Raw genomic sequence first — 21,030 nt, forward strand, 5'->3', positions numbered from 1 at the left:
CTCTAAGTCCTGGCCCTAGACCGTCTGAGTCAAAAATCTACAGGCTGACAAGTGGTCGAGGGACTTCAAATGCATGTTGCAGTGTGAGGAGAGCTGCCAGGCTTCCAGCTAGTTAGTTCAGGAAAAGCATGTCCTGTTCCACTAAAATGCCCTTTGGCAGGACGACTGAAACAAGTCCTTTCCCTCTCCAGTTCTTGGTTTACTTTCAGAGTGAAGGTGATGTCATATTCCACGTGAGCTCCAGGAAAATCTAGTGCCCATCCCAGCTAAGAATCCACCCTCTGGAGGCTCTTGACAGCTATCTTCAAGGGATGACTGCAGAATGTTAATGAACACGGTTTGACAACACAAAGGAAGGGCTGCAAACAAGGGCAATACTGATAAAAAGATTATTGCATTTACTAAAAATTGCTCATTTGCTGATCTCAAATTCTAGGGCTTGAGGAAGATGAGTGTAAGGACCTTTTGGGCAGTGTTCAGTTTAAACACTATGCCTGCTGGGTAAGCTGGGGTGCTTGTTATGAGGCCATGAGACCTCACAAGGTATAGGACACAACAAGGTGTCTTTTCAGCAAGGCTGAAGCGGGGCATGGAAGGGCCCAGTCTGGCCTGTGGACAGCTGAAGCAGGCAAGAGGCAGACCAAGCTCAGGCCCTGGGCAGTGAGGCAAGCTTGGGACAGGGCTGTCCCAGTGGGGTCAGAGAAGCTGCTCTGTCACAGGTCTGTGGTTCAAGGTGGAGGCTGCAGAGGGGCCAGGGACTGACAGCTGTCTTAGGCTCCCAGTCCTGCACCACATGGTCCAGGCTCCTCTGCAAACACATCCACTCTATAGATTATGTGTACTCCAGCTTGAGGGGTACACTATAGCAGACATGTGGCTTTGTATATGCCCAGTTACAGTGATGTGTTTATTTGTGTGGTCATTCATTTCACTTTGGGATCCTTTACTAGATGGAGTTTTTATATTTATAAACTTAGATTATGCAACTAGTTCCACTCATCTTGCGCCAGTATTTGTTATCTCCAGCACCTGGATTATGGGATAGAGGTCTCTAACCTTTAGCTTCCTCCTCCGAGAGAGGAGATGGTTCAGCAGCACATGGCTGTGGAGCTAGGCTGGTGTTCTGGTGCTGAACTCTCACGGAAGTGGGCATTTCCAAGGCAGGGTGTGTGGCCACTCTTCATCTGCTCAAGGAGGAGGTCTCCAAGGCCACACTGTATTCATCAGCCAAGGTCAGGGCTGTTTTTGTTCCCCACAGAATACAATAGAAGGTTGATTGAGGGAGAGGAAATCTTTCAGAGACACCTGCACGATGGCTGGGCTAGAAAGAAATACAGCTGACCTCCCTGTCTGTGAGTTCTACATTCAGGGATCTAGCCAACCACAGTTCAAAAACATTTGAGAAAAAATTGCATGTATGCTGGATGGGCACAGAATGTTTTCCTTTTCATGATTCCCTGGACAGCCCAGTATTTACACTAAATTAGGTATTGGGTTCTCTAGTTATGACTTAGAGTAAACAGGAGGATATGCATAGGTTTTATGAAATACCACACTGTTTTATCTAAGAGACTCAAGGAGCTGTAAGTTCCAGAATCCACCAGTGTCCCAGAACCAGCTCCCCAAGAGACATTGGCTGTCTTGGCTAAAGTGACACCACCTGACATATTAGGGGTGACCAAGAAAATGCAGGGCCCAGTACAGCACCACAGGCAGAATTGACTTCTTATTCCTCCAACCCAAAGCCTCAATTTAATGTTTCTAGAAAGATCGTTAGTTCTGATATAAGAGATAAGGATGTCAAGGCCAATGATCCATTGTGATGTCTCCCAGCTGTCCCATAACACCTTCCTGCCTGCCTCCTGACCCTTCCCACGTTTGCATCCATGCCACCTACCATGTCACTTCCCCAGACTGACTCACTGTATCCCATACACCCTGTGCTGTGTGCCCTCCAGGCGTGGTCAGATAGCAAGTTCCTCTACTCCTAAAACACAGCCTCTCCTTCCCAGTTCACAGCCCTGGAAGCCACAGTCACCTGCCTGTGTGTCCCTTCCCCAGATTTTTGCGGGTTGACCTCTTCTTATCAGGAGCCTCACCTCAAAGGCCACTTCCTCAGAGGTCTCCCTCACTGGTCTTTCTGAGGTAGCAGCCCACCACGCTTTGCACAGCATCCTGCTCCAGTGCCTCAGTGGTGCTGATTGTACCTTTTCTCTTTCTTTATTTGGACTCCAGTTTCCAGAATGGAAGTGCCTAAATATGGGGACCCTTCATCAGTTAAGAAGTGGTGCCATTGGCCAGGGTCTGGTTGTTACTAGATCTTGTAGGAGCCCCCAGAATATTAAAAATGCAAATGGCCATTTATAAATTGGTGTAGTCATCAAAGGGGAGTTGGGTAATTTATTAGTGGATCTGCAGAGAACATAACAGAACTAACTCTATTTCCAGAACACAGTAAAATGAAGCGATATGTGGAGCAGTAAAAAATGACCATCTCACCCGTGCTTGGGATGTCTGTGGATGAAAAAGTATTATTAAGAGCTAACGTAGAGCTAGAGACCATAGCAATCTTGGAGAACATATCTAGAGCTGTAGGACACACATAGTCCACTGTTACAGTTAGGCGTGACTGATCCCAGATGGAGGGTACAGGCACTGTATCCCCAATCTGGGATGACTTTTTCCAGGTGTATGTCAAAGCTTCCCTTGGTTTGTACCCCAAGATGGTGAGATGCTCAATTCTGGTAAACCACAGGGCTTTATGCTTTGTTAAAGAGCACTGTATAAACTGCACACTGTGACTGCAGAACAATAGGACATGGTTTCTGCTCTCAAGGACTTTGTATTTTAGTTAGTAAAATAGATACATCCAGGTAGAATACGTAGCTGTAAATGTGTAGTATTAATAGCATTGCAGAGTGGACGGAGAGAAGTCAGGGATGGTGTTCCTCGGTACAGGGGGGATTTTTAAAGAGAGATAAATATCTAAGACCCGATGCTTGGGCTTCCATGTTGTCACCCTCTTTAGCAAAACTAAACCTAGGATAGTTGGTTCAGTTACACTGTAGGTACAAGGTCATCCCATCTCGACATGGGGCAAGGCCTCTGCAGGCTGCCCTGGGGCTGACAGTCCTGGCACCTGTCATCTTTTAGAATGACCCTATCTGGCCCCCGAAAGTGCCTTCACAAAGACATGTTCATTTAAGGTGTGCATTAAAGTCCAACAACTCCTCGGAGACCAAATGGCCTACTACGACTTGGAAAGCACTGTGAGTAGACCTGGCTTGGGTTGTTACTAGGTAATGTCCTGCCTTTGTGTTTGGGCACAACACAAAGACCCCCAAACTGAAAGAGCTTTAGAAAGTAGTCCGTACCTCAACAGTCTCCTCCCTCCACCTCAAACTGGTATGCAGGATGCTGTTCCGTGGGGCTGCATGGCACACCCGAGTGGCATCTGTATTTGGGGTTAATGCTCATGAAATCATTTGTTAGTAGTTGTTCTTAAACCACAGCACCCAATCACACACTGTTACACTAATCTGCTTTTGCTCTACCCTGTATTTCAGGAATAATAGACAAATTTACTTTTTCTCCCCAAATTATGCAGACTTATTGCCTTGGATACTTGTATTAAATACTGTAAAAGCTTGGGCAGGTAGCCTGGTGTATTGCTGTCTGCACAAACTATTCCTTACCTCTTTTATCTAGAACTCAGGACCTTGCACTTGGCAGGCAGGTGCTGTTCCACTGAGCTACATCCCCAGGCCACCCCTCTCATCTTTAAAACAACCCGGTCACTTTCTTTCTGTAATCTTTGTGATGGAGGAAATTTTTTTTGACGACTTTCCCAATCCACAAAGCCAATCCCATTTTAAGGTGGAAAAGTACAGTGTTGTAACAATGGCATCAGTGTTTTTTGTTTTTTTGGTGACACGAAAGTTTAAGTTTGACCCTGACACTGGTGGTGATTGAAAGGTTCTGTCTTGTACAAAACAACAAACCCAGTCCTGAACTGCCTGTTTACGGTTATCACGGTTCACTTCATTAAGCCATAACTCTGATTACATTCTTTCTCCTGCCCTACCCTGAAGGCTGAGTTAGGAGGCCAGGGACCTGGGCCAGCTGGGAACTTTGTGTCCAGAAACATTTTGGACAAAGCTAATGATTGGTGGGCAAAGGGTGCTCTCATACTTTGGGGGGACCTTCCTTGCCCCCTGTCCAGAGCACTTCATTTCTTGGGGGCCCCTCATGCCTGTGGCATTAAAGAACCCCTGGTTTAACAAGATGAGATGGGTGTGGGGACGGTTTTAATCTGAAATAACGATATGCATAGGCTGAAATGTTTAAAGATGAGCAAACAGGGGAGCTCCTGGTTGTGGGTGTCTCAAGATGGTTGTCGCTGGCCTGCATGGCCACCTTTCTATTGATTCACCCTTTGTCTTGGTGACAGTTTCACTTGCTTTGCCATGGCCCGCAATATCCTTGGGACTCTGCACAGAGCCTCTATCAGCAAAGACTTCCTCAGGTGCAGGACCTCAGCTTTGTGCTTCCCAGCTTCTAAAGTTATAAGAAATAAATTTCTTTTCTCTATAAATTATTCGTTCTATGGCATTCAGTTACAGCAGCAGAAAGTGGGCTGAAAGAAAGGGCATCTGCTACACTTTGGGTATTGTTTGCTCCCCAGGGGTTCATGCATTGGGAATACGGTCATCAGTAGCCATGTGAGAGGTTATGGGACTTTTAAGAGGTGGAGCCTGGTGGGAGGTGGTGAGGCTGTTGGAGGGCATGTCCTTGGAGGTGATTAGTTTTCCTGGGACCCTGCTTCGTATCCAAATGAGTTACTCAAGAGTGAGCTTGGGCCAGGGATTTAGCTCAACAGCTAGAGTGCTTTCCTGGTAAATATGAGGTTGTGAGTTCAATCCCCAGTACAAAACAACAATAACAACAAACAAACAAACAAAGAGTGAGCCTGATCCCTGGATCTCTCACTCTCTAGCTTGTTTTCTCTCCGTGTGATCTTTTCTGCATGTGCTACTACCGTGACACAACCTGTCACAAGGCTCTCACTATCTATGGTGCTATTTGAACTGTGAGCCCCTAAATATACAAGCTAAAGAAACTGCTTTTCTTTACACACTACTCAGCCTAAGGCACTTTGGTATAGAAATGGAAAACAGACTAAGACAGCATCATTTAGCGTAAGAGGCTGAGGAGGGAGATGAGCGAGGCAGGCTGTGGAGGTAGGCTCCCCAGGCTCCGTTCTTACCCTCAGTGGTATGGTGTCATGGGCACATCCCTTTGCCTATCTCAGCCTGGGCCTGCTCAGCTGCACACCACTACCCCCTAGATGGCCTTCTGAATGTATCTCTTGGTGTCCACATCTTCTTTGGTCCCCTTCCGTGCTAATTCTGTACTGGCCTTACCACAGCCTTGACCCAGAACATACCAGGTAATGCTAGGCCAGTTGAGGCCTGACCCTTAGGAAGGAAACCTTAGGCCAGTTGAGGTCTCTGGCTTGTGCCTGTGAACTTTTGAGGGCCTATGGTTCTACAAGCCATGAGTTTGAGACAGTTTGTTATGTGGTCATAGATCACAGACGTGGGGTATAGCTCTAGGCAAAGGGTGCCAGCTGTCCACATTGTGCCCACTGTGTCCAAGTCTCAGTACGGTGTGTGGCGCACAGCAGGTGCTTGAAGAAGGCTGCTTTCGTTACATATAAATAAACAGACTTACCGTCTGGTGCTCTTGTTCTGATCTCTCATGGGCCCTGGGTTAGGACACCCTGGAGTTTTGTTTAACTGCATGGAAAAGGGGCTGCCAGCCAGCCAGTGGAACCATAGCTGGGTGGCTTCGCATTCAACAGAAATTTCTAGGCTGCTTTGTCTGCCAAACCCTGCACCAGGCCTGAGGCTCTGGGATAGGCTCATAGCTGGGCTTACGGTTTTCAGGGAGAGCACGAACACCAGGCGGGCCGTGGTATGTGTTCCAGTTCCATGAGGTGCAAAGAAGGGAAGGCTTGGTGAGGCTTAGTTCAGCCTTTAGTGACAGAGGCTGAGAAACACAGGGAGGTCAAGACATAGCAGCTTATTTTTGCATAACAGAAGTGCAGAGATGGGAGGAACAGGTCTGGGGAAGCAGCTCTACATCACTCATCAGAAGGTCTGACGTCTTTCTATTTTTTTTTTTGTCTTGAATGCCCACCCTCAAATTGGTCTCAAGTTGGCTACTGGAGTTCCAGCCATCATGGTTGTATTCCTGGGGAACGGGAGACAAGAAAAGCTATCTCTTAGTCTAATTCTCTTCCTTTTGAAGAACTTTCTTGGAAGCATCCCCTACTCCAACGTCTTCTGCTTATCTTGGCCACAGATATCTATGAACTTAGGAAGGGTAGTGTTTTAGCTGAGTCTCTTGCCGTCCCAAAGACAGGGAAATAGGCATCTTAAAGCAACTGGCAGCCTTTATCACAGGGGTGACTCCCCGTCACAGAAAGTCATTCTGGGGAGACGACATTTTTAAATATAGTAAGACGCAATGAGGCTGAAAGCATTGCGGGTGGAAAAAGCCAACTTTAACCTAAAACCCAGAGGGAGAGCCTCCCACTGGTTCTTCCAGGGACTCATTAGAAAGAGTGCACCCCTTTCTTTTCGTAGGGTGAACCTATGGCTTCCTTTGCTTAGCAGGAGATTACTGCAGCTTAATGCTGGTGAAAATGCCAGCCTGTGGCTGAGTTGTAGCTCAGCAGTAGAACTCTTGCCTGGCATGTATCAGGCCCTGGATTCTAGTCACTGGAAAAAAGCTTCCCATATGCCTACAGAAAAGGTCCAGGTCAGCGTTCACCCCTGAGTCTGAGTGAGTCTCTGCTCTGGGCCTGAGAGCAGAAATCTGGGGCCGAGGCTTTGGGATGAGAGTGGAGGAAGAGAGATTTCAAAACTCAGGGAAAGGAATCCTGGCCTCCCTCCCCTCAACTGAAGTGGCCTCTGAGGGACACGCGTGACTCCCAAAAGTAGTGGCCCGTGAGGCCATAGCCATGAGACTTCTGACAGTTTCCAAGAGGACTTGGCAGGTGCTGCTTGTTTGCTAAGCATAATAAATGCATGAAACAATATTTAAAAGTCACCCCTTCTTTGCTGTGGGTCCTGGAGCAGCAACTTCTCTGGATTCCTTTTGTTCTGATCCTGAGCATTGATTCAGCACGTGGCAGGGCGGAGAGGTGAAGGGGGCCCGCTAGATGCACACAGGCCAGAAAAAGGAGCACACGCTGATTTTTTCTGTTTTTTTTTCTTTCTGTCTTTTGCCTTCTACCAGTTGGGCCTGCCAAGCCCACTTCAAGGAGAGGAGCTGCGTTTTAAGTTAGCTGCATTTTCTGGGACGGTTGGAACATCTTCATTCTCCAGGTTTCCCCTGTGGTTACCTTGCAAGGCTTCTCAGGCCCTGGGCGTCCCTTCGCCGGCTGCATCCAGCGCCTCCTGGCTTGGTTCCCCGGCACATCTGCTCTGGGCCAAGTGCCCAGTGATTGTCCACGAAGGGCTCTGCGCAGGGGCCTCCGCAGCTGCACAGCTGGAGAAGGCAGCACACTAGCAGCCTCCTCTCCGCACTCCATGGAAAGGCGGAGACCGGCCATCAGGCAGCCTGGACGGTACCTTCACTCACCTTTCTCGTGAGCTTGCCATCCTGCACACAGCTGCAGTTTGCAAATGTGTGGTTTGGGAAGGGAGGAAAAAAGGTGAACCGCAGCGTAAGGTGGGGATGAAGGAGAATTTGCACACTGTCCTTAGAGGTCCTGGTTGCTGTCTGTATTGGGCCAACTGTTCATGGTTGCTCCCTTGAAAAGGGAGGCATAGCTTTAAAATTGTCCAAGGCACAGCTCTCAGGATGTGACTCTGGCTTCTTAGAAGGCATGACATTGCTGTAATATGCAATAGTCTAATATAATATTCAATCTTTTTTTTTAAAGTTTCATCTAGTTGAGCCTCAGCCAAAGTATTCTTGGGTTGGGTTTGCACGCCACCCTTTAAAAAAATATATAGTTAAAAAGAAACACACGACAAAATACCTAGCAAGTGATTTCACACTTGCTGGTGGCCAAGAGTGATCTCTTGGCTTCAGCAGGTCCCTTTGGTTTCCAGGGCTCCAAAGAATGTCTTCATTTTCAGGATCACACAGTGTTCTCTGTGCCCGGCCCCTACACCAGGCTGCAGCAGGGGATGCTGGGAGAGGAGGTGGGGCTGGGGCAGATTGGAAAAGTCAGCCTTGTAGAGATGCCAAAGAGTCAGATGCCAAGGCTGGGAAGCAGGCAAGTGCTCCTGCTCTTTTCGTAATTATGCTTCATCAAATCCTTTAACTCCTTTCCTCTCTGCAAAACCCTACGGATTCCTGGAGGCCTGAGCAAGGGCTGCCCTCACAGGAACATTCCTTCCTCTTGGGCCACATCTTTCCCTTTATTCCTCTTACCTTTGGAACCTTCTGGAACCCTCTGTTAACTCTGCCTTGGGTTATGCTTGTTTGTTTGCTTGTGAGTCTCCCCACTGAAAGAGGGGCACCATGTCTTGTTTACCCTAGAATCCTAGTGGTCTAGAATCTTCCAGAGTCCTTTGGTGTTTGAGCAAATGCAGCAGATCCCCCGTTCTCCTGTGCATAGCCGCAGCAGATGAGGAGACAGCTCTCGTGGTTGATCTGCTCTCTTACCTGCTGGATAGTAGCTCACCCCAACTGCTTCTTGACTCCTCTCTCACCCTAGACTCTGTGTTACTCACTTCTAGACTCCTCCAGTCTCCTCTGGTTCCTGAAAACACAAAATGAGATAAAGATACCCCAGGTGAGGACATCGGGTCTGGTGAGTGTGGGGGAGGGGACATTCTGCCAACCATTTCCAGGAAGCTGCCGGAACTCTAATTGGATGATTCCTAGGAAGAGGAAGAAGTGGTTGGGTAAGTGAAGACCCAGAAGGCTGCTTAGAGAGCTAGGCAGAAACGCGAGCTCTGGGCCCGGGTGTAGCTCAGTGATAGAGAATGTGCCGAATGGGCCCTGTGACCCTGGTTCCATCCTAGCACCGAAGAAAGAAAAAGAATAAAAGAAAAAAGAAACACAAGTTTTGGGTTTTGGGTGCTGGAGTTTCCCAAGAATGTTTTGAAGGCTTATTAGGTAGATCAAGCTTGGTCCTGGCAACTTGGGTCCCGCTTCTTTGGGACCTCGCCGTGGCCCGGCCACCTGGCCTCTGCCCAGAGACTGAGCACATCTAGCAGAGCTGGCATTGCTCCCTCCCAGCTACTTGCAAGACACAATCAGCCATGGAAGTCCGCCGATGTTGCAAGCTGCTTGCAGATCTCCACGGCCCGGCCTCCCTTCCCAGCCAGCTCATCCAGTCTGGAGTCAATGACTTCAGAGAGCAACTGCTCATTGGGTTTTGGAAACTGTGGCCAGGCACCAGCAAACAACATTTGCGCAGGGCTGTAGAGCCCCGGTTGATGGCTAATCTCTGGGAGGTTGTAGGGGAAGTGTCAGAGACAATAGGAGGCATTGTGTCTTCTCGGAGGAGGCTCTGCTTTGCATTGGTTCCAAGGAAAATTGACTCTGGGGCAATTCGAGTCTGTTCCAAAGCAACAGCTTTCCGTGATTATGCTAGGCCCGGGCGTTCCTCCCTCATTAACAACACCACAGGGCCAGCCATGCCATGGGGGGCTCCTCAGTGCCCTAATTCAAAGGGCGGGGGCTGTTGAAGGAAGTCACAACAATTCATCTTAGAGCAGAAGCCCTCTGTGGAGGGAGTGCAGCTTTGATGTGGGACCCAGCCCAGATTGGGGTTGACAGCTGGGGACCATCAGGGCCGGGGAAGGTGGTATGAACCGGCATGGCAATTGGGATGTGGGTTTTTGCACCTGGGTCAGATGAAGTTTGATGGGGTCTAACACATGCAAACAGCAGCTTTTGTTCTGCAGGACAAAGGCCTTCCCCGACCTGAGCCCAAGCGGGACCTCCGATGGTGGCACCGTTTCCTCCCCGTCGCCCCTTGTCACTCTCCTTGTCGAAGTTTAATTAGGACAACCAGCATTCACAGGCTCATTTCTCACTCCAGCAACTTTCTAACACTTCCTAACGAGGAGGCTGGAGCCCGAGGGAGGGAGGAGGCCAAGGGGGCTGCGGACAAGGGGGGTGTTGGACCGTTGAGGGGGCTGGGAGGGGTGTGGGGGTGCACAGAGAAGATCAGAGCGGACACAGAGGAAGCTCAAAACCACAGCGATCCTTGGGGAACTTTGGATTGATCTGGGAAGAAAAGAAAATAAAACAAATCCTAACTGGCCTTTGTTTTCTGGGTGGCCAGACAGTAATTTCCCTAAATTCTCTACGGTTCTGGAAAAGAAAGCAAGGGATCAATCATTGTTGCCTTTGTGACTTTCAGAGCTGGATCATAAGGGCCTCGCCCTCCCAAGCTTCTCCCATCCACTGGCTTCTAACTGACAGGAGCCTGCGTGACATTGCTGAGCCCTCCACCTCTGAACCAGGTCGGGTTCTTCTCACCCAGGAGGCGACATACAGGGGGTCATTGTTCTGGATTAAGGGCAATTCTGCTGACTTTGATGGTGGTGCTGGTTTTATTGTGCCAAGGAGTGTGAGGAGCTGGGGGTGGGGCAACAGGGAACCCTGAGTCTCCTCGCCCACATCAGCCAGTGTGGACTGGGACAGGCTGCAGTTCCCAGCACCAGTGGTGGTTTATTTCTTTGTTGCTATATGTCCACGAGGCGTCAACTTGAGGATCTGCCTGCTCTCACCCCCACTTTTGGAACCAAGCTGGTGGAGATTGTCCTGTTATTCTCAACACTGCCCACTGATTTGGTAGAGGAAGAAAGAGATGCTGACAGCACACTGGCTCCTAAGATGTCCCTGCAATGGTGACGCACATCTGTCGTGCTGAATTTTGTTAGTCAGGAAATTGCTTGCCTAACTTCCAAAGGAGGGAAATATGTCATGCTCTCATGTTTCTGGAACCCCAAACCAGAAATAGTGGTGAGCAGCACTAATAACTTCCAAATGCAGTTAGCCATTGCTGTGTAACAAGTTGCTCCAGAACTTCGAGGGCTAAAACCGTACCCATTTAGTTTCCTACTCAGGGATCCAGGAGCAACTTAGCTGGGCAGTCTTGGTTCATGATCTCTCATGAAGATGCAGTCACCACGTTGACCAGGGCTGCTGGCATCTGAAATCCTAACTGGGGCTCCAGCGTTTGTTTCAAGGTGACACACCCATGTGGGTGGTGCCACCCATGACTGAGCTCTGGAGTCATACAGCATGTATTTTACACATGAAGGGCAAGGTGACAACAACAGCCCACAAGTGAGCAGAGGGGAATTTCCACCTATCTCCCAAAGAGAGACACGTAAAAAAATCCAGGCTGTATCTTAAAGCCAGCACACTGTTGCCAGCTCCCCAGATGACTGTCAGGGTGCTGGAACCCACTTTTGGGGATAGTCCCTTGACCCTTTTGCTCTGTCCCTTTTGGGTGTGGCCTGTCAGAGTCGGGAATCCCTTCCTGGGAAGACCAACAAGCTTCTCCATGCAGAGCAAACACAGCACATCTCCCCTGTTAAGCACACAGTGGCTTTAGCAGGATGCTATAGCAGGATGACACCACTACGCCATATCCTTCTGAGGGACGGGTGACACTTCAAGGCCAGTGGTCTACCACCATCTTGATACGTGTGAAGTTGTTATCTGAGACGCTACCCAATCCGGGCTAGCGTTGAAAAGGACAGAGCAAAGGCCTTAGGGAAACCCAACCGAAAGTCAGCCAGGATGAAGCAATGGAGGGCGGCCCAAGGCAGGCGCTGAGCAGTGGCTCTGGTCACCTGTGGACCGGCCAGATGATGTCACTCTAGATCTTCAGAAGAGCTGTCTAAAGTGGCAGGGTGTGTGGGTCAGCGGTGGAGCGTGTGCTTAGCATGCAGGAGTCACCCCAGGTTCAACCCCAGCATGAAAAAGTTGAAAATGAAAGGAAATGAGAGGAAAAGGAAAGGAGAGGAGAGGAGAGGAGAGGAGAGGAGAGGAGAGGAGAGGAGAGGAAGAGAGGAAAAGAAAGGAAAGGAAACGAAAATGTGTTAGCAAAGACAGTGGTTGCCTTTCAGCCCCACTGACCCCCATATTCAGAACTGTCGAGTCGGGGAGGTGTTTCTGGCTCTCACCACTTGTGAATTGGGCCTAGTTAGAGCTCAGAGCCCACAGACCCCTTCTGAGACCCTCTGGGTGTCTGCATGTAAAAGAGTGTGGGGTTAGTGTTCAGCATGCAGGGTGCTCTTCGGCTGACATTGGTGGTGATACTGAAGCCTGAGGGACAGAGGAGGTGCTGTCCCCAGAGGGCAGTGGGATGCCAGAAGACAGGGGATCCACCGTGGGTGCGGGTGGAGGTTGTTGCCCACGAGGGTAGCTGATCTCCACAACTGTCTTCACCACTTTTGGGCCAACGATTAGAAAATTTGTTGGAAAAAGAGAACATACAGAATTTAGCCCAAAGGAAAGAGCTCAGAGGACTTTCTGGACCCAAATTACAAGTACTCCTGGGGATGCTCCGCTGAAAAGCTGGAGGAGGAGGAGGAATCTGCAGGCACCTGATTCCCAGAAAGCCTTTTGTCCCTTAGCTGTGTGCAATGGCTGAAAGCCTCAGGGGTGAGCTGTCCAGGCAGGGGCTCACGATTACTCAGAAAAGCCCCAGTGCCCTCTGCAAACCTACGCAGCTGGGCCAGTGCCCCCCCCCCCCAGAGGGAGCTATCTGTCTAACTCTGGCTCTGTCTCTGCCGTGTGTGTCTCTGTCTCATTCCCATGTGCTGAGAGCCTGGTCCTCTAGTGGTGGTGCTGATGGAGGTGGTGGGACCTTTCCGAAGCAGGGTAAGGGGGAAGAAGTGAGGCCATTAGAGGACATGTCCTGAAGGGTCCTTTCTCTCTCTTGGTCTTGGGCACCAAGAGGTGAGAAGTTGTGATCTACCACACACTTCCTACTGCGATGTTCTGCTCTACCAGAGGCCCAAAGTGTCGGGACTGACACTGTGAGCCAAAATAAACTTTTAAGTTGCTTATCTCAGGTATCTGTCAAGTGATAGAAAGCTGACTAATACAGGCCCCAACCAGGAAAAAACATAAATGGCTACAAAAGATGGAATCAATAAAGTGTGGTACTTCATCCAAAGGAAAAGAACGTAGCAATGAAAACTCAAGGGCCAAATTCTAAAGAGCAATGTGATGGATCCCAGGCTTGTGATCTTAAAAGAAAGAAACTAGACATACAGAGTACACAATTCATATTCCCACTTATGTGAAATCCAAGGACACATGAAACCATTCTGGGGAATATAATCAAGATGGCGGCTTTCAGAGGTAGGGGGTTGACAAGAGAGGTCTGAGCGCTTTCAAGGGCTGGAGAATGCTGGGGGTGGTCAGATAGTTGCACAAAGATGTGAGAAACACATCAGGACAGGTGAGGGCTTGGATGTAGCTCAGTCTTACAAGGCTTCTGGCCAGTGCCCCATTACACACACACACACACACACACACACACACACACACACACACGCACACATATGCACTCTGAAAGACTTGTCATTTAACTGTATGTGTGGTGTTTCTAGAAAGAAAAGCAAAGTGGGAAACAGATTTCCTGCATATTCTGGGCCATTCTGCAGCTTTCAGAGATCCTTCCTTAACAATGAAGAATGTGCCATTCCAAAATAAACAAAAACAAAAAGCCAGAACAAATGTCACTTTGCCTCCTGGACGTTGGACTCTACCCAGGAAGAAATAATTGTAGTTGGGTAACATTTCAGTGGTAGAACTTTCTTGCTGGAAGGAGGGTCCTGGGTCTCTGCCCCCGCCCTCACGTTGAGGTCCGCACAGCAGCAAATAGTTTCAGCTTTCAGTTGTCATCTTCCAAGCAACGAGTTCTCATTATGGTCTAATTACCTTGGCTACTGGCAACAGGAAATGAATAGCTAAGCTATTGAACTTGGTGAAAAGACAGCTTCCTACCTGTGTGTTTTTAAAAAAGTTTTGAAAAGGATCTCTACTTAGTCTCCTCACGGATATTAGGTATGTTCAAAATTTACCTAATTATATATTTAAGCAAGACATTCCCCCCAGAAAAACTAATTCAAGGAAGTGTAGTTTCACTCTCTTTGATGAATACAAATGAATGTGCGGATGTAAGTGATAAATAAATAAGCATGCTTTGTATTTTAAAATGCTGAATTATGTATTTGCTTAAGGAATTTCTGCACATCATGGCAAAAATAATATACAGAGCATTTTCCCTCTGGAATGTATAAATATACAAATAAATATAAAAGGTCTGATATTTTCTAGTTGTACTAAATTCTAGTGGATGGAGTTTCTTTTTTCTTTTCTAAGATGTATAGTTTGCATGGATCCTCTTGTCAAAAAACTTGGCGAAGAAGATTACAGTGACAGAAAGTTCCAAGAAATAGGGCCATTTCCTTTTTCATCATGTGCTTTTTATAATAGTCATCTGCACTTTGCCTCCACTTCTGCCTCAGAGAGCATTTATTCTAAGGTGACAGCAAAAAGTGGATCCCGAACTCCCTTTTCATTGTTCTTGTGAAATATATGTTACACCCGCAGCGCCCAGAGCAGCCGAGTGGGGAGCATCGCCGCGGCCCGCTGCCAGGCTCTGTGATATCAGACACCACATGAAAACTAAGCAAGGAAGATGGACGTGGAAACACTGCGAAACCAAATCTGTATATTTTATTTCAAAGGGGAACTCTTCATTAATGTCTCTTTCTGGCTCTTGTGAGACATGCCGAACATGGGCGTACTTTTAATCAAGTAAATTAAACTTGCTTTAAAGCGGGATGAAGCCGGCGAATTGCATCTTGGTAGAGAGATCAGCTTAAATGAGTAAAAACACACTAAGTTCCTTGAAACATAACACTGGGCAGGAAATAATTAATGGGACCTCTACCATCTTAGGGGAATATTCTGCAAACAGAGCCCTTTATCCCTAGTTCAGATGTAAAGGGACACGTTTTTAAAGGGTCAAATGGGCATGGACTCTCAGCCATGCTTGCATGAAACACAGAGCCTCAAAAATGGCCTTACCTGGGTTTCTGTTCCTCTCAGATGATGCCTGTGAAGTTAGCAAAGATTATTGGTTTTATTAAAATTTATTTAAATTATTTTAAAAAAACAGCAGTGACTCAACAGGAATGTATTTAAAATCTTTCTGGCACTTGTTGGCTTTGTTTTTCCTAATAACTATCTCAGGTGCTGTGAGAACCAGTTGGCTGGTTAGTTGCTTAGATTACTGTCTTTGCAGTGTAGGGCTAGAAGCCAAGGCCTTGCATACCCCAGGCAAGTGCTTTACCTGCAAGGCCCCGATTTATTCTTAATATTCCCATGCAAACAATTGAATAAGTGATACTAGAGTTAATGCAAAGACCAGGTTATACTTTATGTTATTTTTTCAGGGAGAAAATCTCTGTACTTACAATTGTATTAGCTATTTATTCACAAATGGGCATTTTATGAGATGTAGGAAGTCATCTATTTTGTAAGCAAAAGCTGTCATCAAGATATTTCTTTTAAATTCTGTTGTCCTGGCTTTTTAATTCTGTTTTCTGTTTAATTCTGGCTTTGTTTTGTTTTGCTTTGTTTTGATACAGGGTCTTACTATGCCATTCAGATTGGCCTTGAAATCACTATGTAGCCCAGCTGGCCTTGAACTCACAGCAATTCTCCTGCCTCAGCCTTCCAAGTGCTGGGATTGTAGACACTTGCCACTACAACTGGCTTCCCTGGCATTTCTTTAAACGTGGGGAAAATGCTAGACTTGACTGGAAACACACATCTCCCTGCTCCAGGGCACAGGAAGCTTAAACATCATATACCCAATTCGGGTGCTGTATGGTGAGGAGCCCCTCCGTGAGTGAGAACCGCTCCTTTCCAGCAAGGATCTTCTGTTTTACCAAGATGGTACTCATTTAGTAGGAAGGCAACCGAGAGACCATCTTCAAATGTTATGCTGGCGTTTGGATCTGCGTTACCAGCGAGGCTTGGGTCATGGTTGGTTCTATATCATGCTGAGCTCCCCAGCACCCAGCCCTGACTCTCAACTCCGTACTTTTGTCTCTGTAAGTGCTGCATGTCCCTACCATGGCAGAAAGAAAAAGGAAGCGAGGCCAGGTTATCTTCTGGAGAGTCGGTCTTTTGAAGCAACAGTGGAGACCCAGGGTTTTGCTGGGTTTCCTGGAAAAGCATCCACTCTAGTGTGGACTAAGTCCGGCCCAGATATCGGCCTCTCTGCCGTGCACACACAGCTGGCACGCTTACTGTTCCAGGAGGGCACGCATGACCCGAGGAGAGAGGGAAAATTTCAGGCCTGCTGTCTCTGGATCCTTGGCTCTTTCTCTTCTCATCTCGCCAATGTCTTCTGGGGTTCCATGCATGTTACCAGCATGGTTTCTGTGTCAGTACTGAGAACACCCTCACTATGGCATGCCCATGGCAGGCTGCAGGGACCAAGATCTAATGAAAGTGTTCCACGCAGAGCTGGACGCTGCACTGGGCAGCATGGCCCCTGAAGATGGGGGTGTGATCGAGTCTTCAGAGCCCCCTTTCCACTGTGGCCACTGCGGATAACGTGTTCCAGGTGTTCAACCTCAAAACAAAGAAGCTTTTCTCTGCGGCCTGAGAATGAAGCATCCTCCCTCGTTGCATAAGGTTTTTCCGAGATGGTAATATTTGGTTACAGTAAGATCTGCTGTTTCACAGGAAACCCAGCAGAGGTGCCTGTAATTTGATTCATGCAGTAACTGGGAAAACTCGAAGCAGGGAGCCGGGGTGGGAGTCGGGGTGGGGGGACCGCAGCTCATCAATGCAGTGTTCAGTGGGTCCAGCTTCAGCTCTATGAACAGAACTTGTAAGACAGCCTGCCAGGTCCCTGGCCATCTCCAGAGGCCACCATCACTGTGGCATGTCCAACACCCCAGGCAGTTTCCACCAGCCCCATTATTCCATCTGCTTTCATCTTTCTAGTGATTGCTAATGTGCAGTTCTAAAGCCTGAATGAACAGCGGTACCTAATAGAGATAAAACCCACAGTTAGGAGTGTCAAAAGTGTCAGTGGCAACAAACCCACTGAAGGGGGCTAGAGAGTTTCAGGGCCCAAAGAAAAAAATGTATAAATTATCTATAATGACTTGAATGACCGACAACCTATAAGGTTTCCTACCCGTTTTTATAAGAATTCATATCTTTCCAGAAATTTTTACATATACATGGGTTAAATAAATCTGTGCGTATTCAGCACTTCTCTCAGTTTCTAGATTTTAATATTTCTCCTTTCTCCTATGAGAGAGGAACAGAACTGAGTCTTCGCAGTAGCTTCCTGTTCAGCTCACTCTCGTGATAAAGTTCTGAATCGTTCTGTTCATTCCTTTATTTTTAAACACTGAGTCAAATATACTAATCATTTACTTATATTTGTGTGCATGGTTATTACGTTATTATACCACTGTACTATTATTTCATGCTATACTATTATATAATATTCTATATTATATAGATCATTATACTGAAATAAATGACACTGCATGGTTATAATATTAATATTAAAATTGCTAAACATTTCAAAACAATTTTTTTTTTTTTTTTTTTTTTTGCTATGAGGGATCGAACTTATGACCTTGCGCTTGCCAGGCAGGTGCTTATGTCACTGAGCTAAACTCCTGACCCAACAATCACTTCTTTAAATGTTAATTTTTTTAAACTTTGTCAAAATTATGAAGATGGTTAAAATAATAAATTATTTTAAAAGTCTTTTCAAAAAATTGACAGATGAAAATATATGTATTTAATGCACAAAACACGATGTTATGAAATACACATATCTTCTGGGGTGGTTGGATCTAACTAGGTGATAAATGTTTTACTTCATAAAGTTATCATTTTGCGATGAACACTTTGAAACAATCTTGTTATTGACTATAGTCCCCGCCCTGTACAGTAGACGTCTGAACTTTTTCTTCCTGTCAATCAAACCATTGTGTCTTTTAATGACACCTCCACAACCCCGTCCCCATTGCCTGAGCCCTTGGAGACCACAGTCCTCTCTCTATTGTTATGAGATCAACTTTTTAAAGTTTCACAAGAGTGAGATCAGAAGGTTCTTGTTTTTCTGTGCCTTGTGTAGATAAACTCTTAATGGCAACGTTTGTAATACCTCTTTTAAATAGCTTGCAACTCTTAAATATGTTCACTTTCCTCACCTTTACAATGTGAGGAATTGACCTACATCTTAGGTTCCTGCTGTCCCTAAAACTTTACGTTTAGGTGTTTAGTTGTGAGTCTCATTTGAGTTAACACACTCCAAAATAAGTCCATCCTGATCAACTTTTCTCCCAACTTAAACTATGAAACATTGTAAACATGGAGAAAAGGAAATGAGGCAGTGCAGTGGGTATCTGTGTTCGCACCAGCTAGATTCACAGTTATCAGCATTTCCACATTTGTTTTATCTCGGTGTGCACCTGTATGCAGGTCCTCAGCAAGCCATTTGAAAGTAAGTGACAGGCATCATAACCCTTTCCTCCTAAAATCCTCAGCATGCATTCCTAGAAACAGGACATCCTGCTACACGAACAGCACAGTTATCTCATCTTAGAAAACACGTCTGGACTGTTATCTAACTACAGGACCTGTGACACTCTAGCATCTAGAAGAGTCACCAGGTCTCCTTACTCTGCTTCCTCTACACCAGCCCCCCTTCCCTCCCTAACACTATCCCAGACGTGGGTTTGTTTCAGATATTGAGACTATTATCTTGTAGAATATCGTCACGACATTCTTTGATTTGTATAAATGCTCCTCAGTTTACCATTGAGCAACTTGTAGATAAGCCTGCTGTAAGTTGAAAATGTCCTAAGTAAAAATTACACCTAGAGGACTCCCACACTGAACACGGAGCTCAGCCCCTCCAACTCTCAGTGTACCTACAACCCTTAGCTACAGAGGAGCAAAATCATCTAACACAAAACCTAGTCTATAATAAAGTGTTGCACATCCCATGTAATTTGAATACTGTATTAAAAGTGAACACAACTGAAAAACTTTTGTATGGATATTCTTTCATGCCACTATAAAGGAAAATGTTGGCGGAAGGATATTAGTTGAAGATCATCTTGACCTTGACAGTTCAGTGTGCAGTGAGCCTTGCTTAGCATTAGGTTCAGGATCTCTGGCAGTGAGTGAGGTTGAGGGTCCCCCAGTCTGAGGGCTAGGCCAGAATGTCCCTTGATTCTTCCCAAAGAAGCATAAGGTGTGGTTCCAGGTAGCTGCTTTCTGGCCTCAAACGGTGGCTCATCTTCTGACTTTGGGCGGTTTATGTACCTCTCTGTGCCTCATCTTGACAGCAGCAGAGTCTTCCTCATAACTTTGTGGACAGGCTTCACTCCGCCATCCCAGTGGAGTGTTCAGAAGGGCACCTGACCCACCGCAAGCATGGGTGAGGTGGGTTTGATGTCACACATGCTTAGCCAGAGAACCTGCAGTCACTAGAAATGGTCAGCTTCTTTCAACAGCCTCTGGGAAGAGATCCAAATATGTATGCAGTGGGGTTCACCAGAGTCTTTTTGTTGATTGGTTGTCACACACTGGTCCTGCACATTCAGAACATCAGCTCTGAGGGCGGCCCTGGGGACCTTGGGGACATACTGCTGCCTCTGTCTTATGCAAACTCCGTGCACACCTGCGCTTTGCATGAGCAGCACAGTCACAGTTTGCAAGCACATCACCCCCAAGTCGTGTCCCTGAGAAACATGCAGTTACATATGATACTGGGAACCTGTCGACTGCGGTTAATTATGGTTCATTACCCCATCTGCCTGCTGCTCAGTTTACTGTACTTTTTTTTAGGATAGCAAATAAGAAAGCTTTTTATTTTAAATGACAGCCAGGGAAAGAATTAGGTTGCTAATTTCCCTGAGATGCATGAGGGTGTAATGATAGATATAGGCTGAAAACCAAGAGTTGTTTTCCTTAAGAGATATGGCTTGAAAGTCAGTCTTTAAATGGCTCAGATCAGTACTAGTGAGCTCTAATTAAAAGCAGAGAGCTAGAGTGTCGGTGTCACTCCCGGCCGGCAGGAAGGACACACAACAAAGTCTGGCAGTGGACAACCTTTTCTTTTATTTTCCTTCTCCGTACAGCCTGCCCCGGGAATCCTCCCGGCCGAAGCCTCTGTTGGTCCGCTCCCCGCGGCTCCTTGCGTGCTTCTCCCTACAGTCTGTCCCGAAGCCTCTACCGGTCCGCTCTCCGCGGCTCCTTGCGTGCTTCTTCTGCTTCTTTTGCTTCTTCTTTTTCTCTTGGCGGGAGAGGCACTCACTTTTATAGGGTTCAGTTGTTGCTAGGCAGACTATCTTACAGGGCGGGTTGTGAAGCAGGAGATCTTACAGGGCGGGTTGTTTACCAAGCAGGAAGCAGGAGATCTTACAGGGCGGGTTGTTTACCAAGCAGGAAGCAGGAGATCTTACAGGGCGGGTTGTTTACCAAGCAGGAAGCAGGAGATAAGCGCCATCTTAGCACACTCGATGGGAGGGGTAATCTAGCTCAGGCTTTGCTCTTTCCTACAGGCCTCACGTCCGCCAAGTAAGGCAACCGGGCTCGGGGCTGCGGCTCCCAACACTAGAGGGTGGTGGAGGAAGGAGGATTGTAAGGTCCAAATGGACAGGGGCCCTAGACACATGTCTCTGGGAAGCTTGCACAGCCTCTCAGGGAATGCTCTTTGGTTATGTGACTCAGGTCACCAGACTTGCTGCTTGGAAGCCTGAAGAGCTGCTGAGTAGCAGTGGAGGATTCACTGCAGAGCTTTGGCCTGAAAAGGAGAAGGGGGTTGCCCCTGCCTGCAGTGGATTTGTCCATCTGTTTTCCCATGGACCTCATTTGTGAGGTCCGACAAATGAGTCTCAGATTTTCACTTATTTGCTTATAAATCAGGTAGGGAGGGAGCTGAGTGGCTCCTCCTTGTCTTTTTAAGCT

The sequence above is a fragment of the Cavia porcellus genome, unplaced genomic scaffold (genome assembly GCF_034190915.1).
Source record: "Cavia porcellus strain 051 isolate PalLab524CR breed Dunkin Hartley unplaced genomic scaffold, mCavPor4.1 scaffold_6, whole genome shotgun sequence".
Lineage (NCBI taxonomy): Eukaryota > Metazoa > Chordata > Mammalia > Rodentia > Caviidae > Cavia > Cavia porcellus.